This window comes from Microcebus murinus, chromosome X (assembly GCF_040939455.1).
Source record: "Microcebus murinus isolate Inina chromosome X, M.murinus_Inina_mat1.0, whole genome shotgun sequence".
In the NCBI taxonomy this organism is placed as follows: Eukaryota; Metazoa; Chordata; class Mammalia; order Primates; family Cheirogaleidae; genus Microcebus; species Microcebus murinus.
The window spans coordinates 107,829,000-107,836,796 of record NC_134136.1 but is presented as its reverse complement, the minus strand read 5'-3'; the positions used below and the strand labels follow the sequence as shown (position 1 = coordinate 107,836,796).

The following is a 7,797-nucleotide window of genomic DNA, read 5'->3' as shown; positions in this document are numbered from 1 at the left end:
GTGAATTTTACTCCCCAGGGCAATTATTTGTATTTTCCTTAACTCTTTCTTCAAGTAATTACCTCCACATTGTTAAAAGAAAAAAGTACACTATATTTGATTATTTTTCACATTATTAGTTGATTTCCTGTAATTATAAATAAGAATTTCAACTCTTTCACCCATAATTTTCTTTCTTTCATATCCATTTAATTATATGATATTTAAAAATTCATATTCAATAGTTTTATTATTACTATGTAATTTTTTTCTGTTTGGCCAATTTGTTTCTTATCAATTTATTTCTTTGTATTAAAAATTTAGTTTCCACTTGAGTTAATAATAGCTTTATTACAAAACTTTGGTAGTTTTCTTCAAGTTTCTGGGTAAATTTTATATTACCAACCAAAATCCTAGAATACCATAAATATGTAAAAATTTTCTTAGTAGGGTTTTTCATTGAATTTAACCTGCAAAATAATTTGTTAATTCCATTCTTTTCCTAGGTATGTACCTCTTGAAGGCCTATATCTTTAAATTTTAATTTTGTGGTGTTATAGCATTGTCTTTGATTTTTTTTCTCTTTTTCCTATTTGACATCTACAGTTACATGCTTTTTAAATGTTTTATACAATTTAATAAATAGTTCTCTTGATGACTGCAGGCATGTAAGGCTATTTGGTAGTATTCAGAAATGTCAGAGTAATTGTGGTTTTCCTGACTAGTATTTAGTCTTCAACAAGAATTACTTCTATTAAACTGCTGTCAAACCATGAAGATTGCATTTATTCATCCATTATTTTCAGGATTATTGGTAACCTGGCTGTATTTTCCCCAAATAACCTTACTCCCTTGTGTTATAAGTCCCGTTTTGCTCACAGTGACCTCAGTGACAGTACCTTTTGTAATAAAACCCAAAGTTGTATATAATGGGGATGAGGGATTCTTCTTTACACAAAGTATTGGTTAGCAAAAGGTGGCTTTCAGTTCAGGATATGTTACACGGGCCTTCTTGAAATGTAAGCCCATTGGCCTAATGAATGTTTCATATTTAGGTGGTTTTTACCTAAAGCCATCTCCAATAAAGCAGACTTTATTAACTATCCTCTTCCATGCCTCCTTTTGCTTTCTTGTTCAAATAATTTTTAACCCCTCTTTTTCTTCCTGGGCACAAACTTTGGGCAGACGGACTTCCCATTTTCCCCCTTCTCTTTTCAGTTTTGTTTAATCATATTGGAAAGCACTTTAGGTCCAGAATGTCCCTCTCTGTCCAGCAGATAGGCAGGTACTGCTCCCTGTGGAGTCTTTTCATGGTTCTTCTCTTTAGTTCTCTTTTCATGCATCTTGATAGTATTTTTCATTTGTATTTTCTCAGCATGGCACTGTTTATGGTAGAGCTTAGCCTGCATACCAATCATCATCTTTCCCTTCTTTGAGCCTTTCCACTTTCTTTCTTTCACTTTTTTTCATGGTACTCCAAACAATATCCACAACATTTACAGTGTTATTTAACATATTCATTTTGTGGTATGGTGACGGCCACAGAACTGCCAAGAACAGCCTCTGGGGCAAGAAGAAGCTCTCTATTTTTGGGTCTCAGAAACTCATGAGCCAAATCTGTGCAGGGGATGACAGGAAAGCTACATGTGGTTTTAAATCAGAAATAATTTTATCTTTTGTCAATTAATGATCAGTTTCCCAACAATTTCTACTTAGTAGTCCATTTCTTTTCCAATTGACTTGCAGCATAATTTTTGTAATATATCAGCTTATCTTAAATGCATGGGTATTTCTTTAAAATTTCTTTTTAAATTTTATATTGTAAATACTTATATATTCACAGGGTCTTGAAAAATAAGAGAGTCCTTTCTATTTTTACTAAGCTTCTCCTCTGAACTTACTCGTTTCATTAGCTTTTTACCTGTTTCTATACCTACAACATAATCTGCATTCTTTAAGGTAAATAATGAAGTCTTTATAGATTCTGTTGCTTTTGTACCATATTTACTCTTATATTTGGTTTTATTAGCATGGAAAAAGTTGTTCATTTGTTTAAATTGATTAAATGTTTATTAGCTTCACTGAACTTATTAGTTATAATGCCTTGTGTATGCTTTCTATTGTCTTTATGTAGATTATCATAAAACATGTACAAAACTCACAGATTCTTGCAGTCTAATTGTTAGGCTTCCTTCACTCCCCATTTTTGTATTATAATAATGATTAAGGATACAATTACTGTGTTAAAGAATGATGATGCTGTATATCATTTCTGCCTCGATCCTAATTTTAAAAGGAATATATCTCAAGTTTGTCCATTAAGCATGATGATTGCTCTAGATTGTTGCCACATAAGTACTTACAAATTTGGCATATTGTGTTTGATTTGAATTACTATGAGGATTTTACTAAGATAGTTATGATAGTTCTCCTTTAACAAGATATATGGTGAATTACATTTATAGAATTCCTGATGTTTAAATTATATAGATATCCTGATACATTCCTGATAAAAGCAAAAATTGTACTTGAAAATATGTGTCCTAAATATTACCGTTGGATATGTTTAACTAATATATGATTTCTATGTTTATGGGAAAAGTAAGCCTATAATTTTATTTTATTATCCTTTATGTACTTTGGAACCAAGGTTGTATAGTAGCCATATAAAATAATTTGTCAGCTTTCCTTTTGTTAAATTATAACTTATTTCCTTCCCTTATTTTTTTCACATGCTATATTTCTTATTTCATTTTTGCTCATATTCTGCCTTACATTATACAGGTAAAATATCTTGTGATGGTGAAAATGTCAATAGCCTATTTCTGTTGTTTAGATACTTATGCCTAAAATTTAAAGAAGCTATTCATACACATATTTATGTTTTCCTAACAGTTTCACAGTACTACTTCTATATCTGTCATCAAGTAAAACAAGTATTTTATCACACAAATATTTATGGTATCTGCTCTCACACATTTCATATGCACTTCATTAATTGAGTTTCACATAAGGGCCAAAGCAAAAGTTTTAGGATATTAATTTTTTAATTTACGCATAATAACTGTAGGCGCTTATTGGATACATAGTGATGTTTTGATATGTACAATGTATAGTGATCAGATCAGGGTAATTACCATATCCATCATCTCAAACATTTATCATTTCTTTGTGTTGGGAACATTTACTATCCTTTCTTTTAGCTATTTAAAAATATGTATCAGCAATGCTACAAAATACTAGAGCTTATTCTTCCTATCTAGCTATAATTTTGTGTCCTTTAACAAATCTCTTCCTATCTTCTTTTCCCCCCACCCTTCTCAGCCTCTAGCATCCTCTGTTCCACCATTTAAATCTATGACATCAACATATTTTTAGCTTTTGCATATGAGTGAGAACATATAGTATTTAACTTTCTATTCCTGGCTTATCTCATTTAACATAATGTACACGAGTTTCATGTTGCTGCAAATTACAGGACTTTTTTTCTTTTATGGCTGAATAGTATTCCATTGTGTATGTATATCACATTCTCTGTATCCATTCATCTGTTGTTGGACTTCTAGGTTAATTTCATACCTTGGCTATCATGAATAGTGCTGCAATAGTGCAGGTTTCTCTTCAAAATACTGATTTCCTTGCCTTTGGATAAATGCCCAGTAGTGGGATTTATGAATCATATGGTAGTTCTATTTGTAGTTTTTCTGAGGAACTTTTATACTCTTCTCCATAGTGGTTGCACTAATTTACATTACTATCAACAATGTATAAGAGTTCCTCTTTCTCCATGTCCTCACTGGCATTTTTTTTTTTTTTCTTTTTGGTAATAACCTTCCTATCTAGAGTGAGATGATATCTCATTGAAGTTTTGATTTGCTTTTCCCTGATGATTTGTGATGTTGACCATTTTTCCATATGTCTTTTGGCCAGTCATATTTTGTCTTATGAGGGAATGTTGATTTTTTTTTATTTTTTTAAGGTACTAGAGATAGAATGAATCATTTTAAAAGGGGAGTAATATAAACACATTTCTGTTTTATTAAAGTTCAAGCTAATATGAATGTTATAGATTTATTCAGGTGATAAGCAAAGCAAGGGCATTTGGTATTTGATTTTTTTCCAACACTCAGAACAATGTAATGGGGGAAGCCTCCATTACGGCAGAAGCAAGAGGTATAGAATAAAGAAGATTGTTTAGAAACATATACGGGACAGTTAAAGATGGTTGCAGTGTTGAATGTTGAATGATATGGTAGTAACAAGAGGTCAATTTGAAATCATTCTTTCTCTCTCTTTCATTTCATTGCTATTACTTTTACTTCTTTTTTTTTCTTTCCCTCTCTCTTTCCCTTCTTCCCTCCTTCATTCCACTCCCGCTTCCCATTGTACAAACATACACACACACACATACATGTAAAATTCACACAGTTTTGACATTTTTCATCCTGAATTACTAAGATGGCAAATCCATCTTGTCCTTTGCTTCAGTAAGTATGAGTAAGAAAATAGCCCTTGTTCTAAACATGGTGTTGATATTAGGAAGTTATTTCAGAAAGCCTTAAAATACAAAAATTTATTATTTTCTGGAAGATATATTTCTCAACAAGGCCTTATAATCCTATCATCTGCTCATATCATATACTAAAGTAGCCACATGTGCTACTTTAAAACTTTCCATGTTACCTAGACTCCAGTCAGTTGTCCCAGAGTGAATATTAAGGGTGGTTACTTTCCTCTGTGAGCTTCCAGCCCAAAATGTTTGATAGCCAGTAAGAAACTGGATAAATAAACAGTCAAGGTAGAGATTTGACATCTTTGTGCTATCAATAGAGCACTGACTCTCATTTATTTCCTGGTTCCTCTTAGAGGCTTTGTGCAAGACCTGTTATGATTGTAGCCATCATAGACCAGGTGCATTTAGGAGAGGCCTATAACTACCAGCTCAGAGCTGGAAGTAACTAATAGGAAACTCATTTGTTATTTTAAGAAGTATCCTTTTGCTTAAAAATATCCATCTGATTTTTATTGGAACTTTTTATTTTACCCAGTGTATAAAACCTAAAGTAATTGACAGAAACAAGAAAAAGGAAATGGATCCCAGTGTGAATTCTCAAACATATTCCTTTTGCAACTGATCAGGAGAGAAGAATATTTATGCTTTTGAATAGAGACCTCTATATGCCCCCTTCCCCCTAAAAAATAAAGATGGCTGAAGGATAGGATAAGACAGAGTGGTTTCCATATTGGAACACATTTTTCAATAAAGCAACCTGGGTGTCCATCAGTGTATGAATGGATAAAGAAAATGTGGTACATACACATAATGGACTATTATTCAGCCATAAAAGTGACATCTTGTCATTTGCAACAGCATGAATGGAACTAATGAACATTTTGTCAAGAAAAATAATTCTGGTACAGAAATACAAATCTTATATGTTCTTAGGCACATGTGGGAGCTGAAAAAATTGATCTCAGATAGAAAGTAGAATAATGGTTATCAGAGGATGGTATGGGTAGTGCAGATGGGCAGATAAAGGAAGGTTGGTTAATGGGTACAAAAATACAGTTAGATAGAAGGAATAAAATGTAGTTTTCATGACCACAATAAGGTAAATGAGTTAATAATTCAGTGCATCAATCCCTAACTTTTTTGGCACCAGGGACTGGTTTCATGGAAGACAATATTTCCATGAATGGGAGTGGGGATGGTTTCAGGATGATACAAGTACATTACATTCATTGTGCAGTCAAACCTCTCTGTTAATAATAATCTATATTTGCAGCTGCTCCCCAGTGCTAGCATCACTGCCTCAGCTCCACCTCAGATCATCAGGCATTAGATTCTCATAGGAGCACACAACCTAGATCCATCACATGCGCAGTTTACAGTAGGGTTCCCACTCCTATGAGAATCTAATGCTGCCACTAATCTGACAGAAAGCAGAGCTTATGTAGTGATGTGAATGATGGGGCATGTTTGTAAATAAAGATGAAGCTTCTCTGGCCCACCACTCACCTCCTGTTGTGCAACCCAGTTCCTAACAGGCCACAAACTGATACCTTTCTGCAGTCCAGGGGTTGGGGACTGCAGATGTATTGTGTATTTCAAAATAACTAAAAGAATGGAACTGGGATGTTCTAATACAAAGAAATAATAAATGCTCGAGGTAATGAATATCCCAGGTACCCCAGTTTGATCATTATACATTGTATACTTATATCAAAATATCACATCTGCACCATAAATATGTACAAGTATTATGAATGCACAAAAATTAAAAATGTAAAAAGCAAAAAAAAATAATTATATAGTTCACCAGGATGCAAAATACACAAAACATAGCCATTACGCAGAGACTAATTCATTTTGGGATAATCTGAGTTTTGAATACCTGAGGGGAAATGAGATGGAGCTAATATTTTGGTTTAGAAGTGAGTCCAGGATTTATTTTTAAAAAGTGGTACTTAAAACAATAAGTGTGGTTGAAATCTTCTGGGGACAAATCTTTGAGTGAGGAAAAGAAAAAAATCAAGGAAAAAAAGACTTGAGAGATACTGATATCTAAGAAAAGTAGCAGAAGAAAAATCAATAAAGGGAACCAAGGAGTAATGACCAGAGGGGTAATAAGTTAGGCAATAAAGGAGTAAAGAAAGCAAAAGGGAGACAGAATTTTAAGTAGAGAATAACTAACTGCTATCTTAATTAGATCTGCTATAATAAATTACCATAGACTTGGTCCCTTAAGTAGCAAACATTTATTTATCACTGCAAGTTCAAGATCAGGATCCCAGCATGGTCAGATTTGGTGAGGGCCCTAATCCAGATTGCAGATGGCCAATTTCTTGTTCTATTTTCACATGGAAGAAAGAGGAAAGAGAGCTCTCTGGGGTTTCTTTTATAATGGCACTAATCCCATTCATTTGGGCTCTACCCTTGTGACCTAATTACCTCCCAAAGGCCCTACCTCCTAATATCACATTGGGGGTTAGGATTTCAAAATATGAATTTTGGGGAACACAAATACTCAGTCCATAATACTAACTAAAAAGGAAATGCTAAAGTGTTGTCATATAACATGAGAAGAAAAAGAGTACGTTGTATTATCTAAGTAGGAGATTATTGTTAAAGCTAGTATGTTTAGTTCATATATAACATCAGGATCAGAAGACAGTGTTGGGAGGACTATTGTTTAGGGAAGCTTGGCTGTGAAAGAAAGGATTGTGAGAAGGCTTTAAAAGGTTTGCAATACAGAAAATGTTTGTACCCCCATAATATCCTGAAATAAAAAAAAATAAAAACATAAAAGGCATTTTATCTTGGATATAAAGTATATATACCTCCAAAGTCTCCAGTCTAATAGGGGCAATAGAGGAAAATTTATCATGAAGCTAACAAATCAAGCCTAAATATTAAGAACTGGATGGGGGCCTTAGTAAAATGTTCCTTTGCTCTTATGTGTTTGTAAAAGATGCAAAAGTAATACATTGTGACATGTTATTAAGACAACTGTCTCTTTCCATTATGAATCCTCCTGCACACATGCATACTTCTAATCATGTTGGAGAACTTTGCACATGTTGAAGATATGGCTAAAGATGAGTAGAGCAGAGAATTTGTCATTTTACCTGCAATTTGAAAAATTTTTATTGTCTTGATAGAACAAGGATAAATAATAGGTTCCTGATTTGGAACACATGAAATGTATCTTTTGTGTCATATTAATTTTTATAAAGGAAATGAAAGAAACATTTTTTAAAAAATCAAATGAAAGAAGAAGCAAAAACTATAAAGATTAGTGAACTCAATAGAAATAA

The 7,797-nt window shown here is 33.0% G+C and overlaps 1 pseudogene; it reads right to left on the bottom strand.

Moving 5' to 3' along the window:
- Positions 1–744: 744 nt before the first annotated feature.
- LOC105867086 (ribosome biogenesis protein NSA2 homolog pseudogene) lies at positions 745–3,038 on the bottom strand (annotated as a pseudogene).
- Between the last annotated feature and the right edge of the window lie 4,759 nt (positions 3,039–7,797).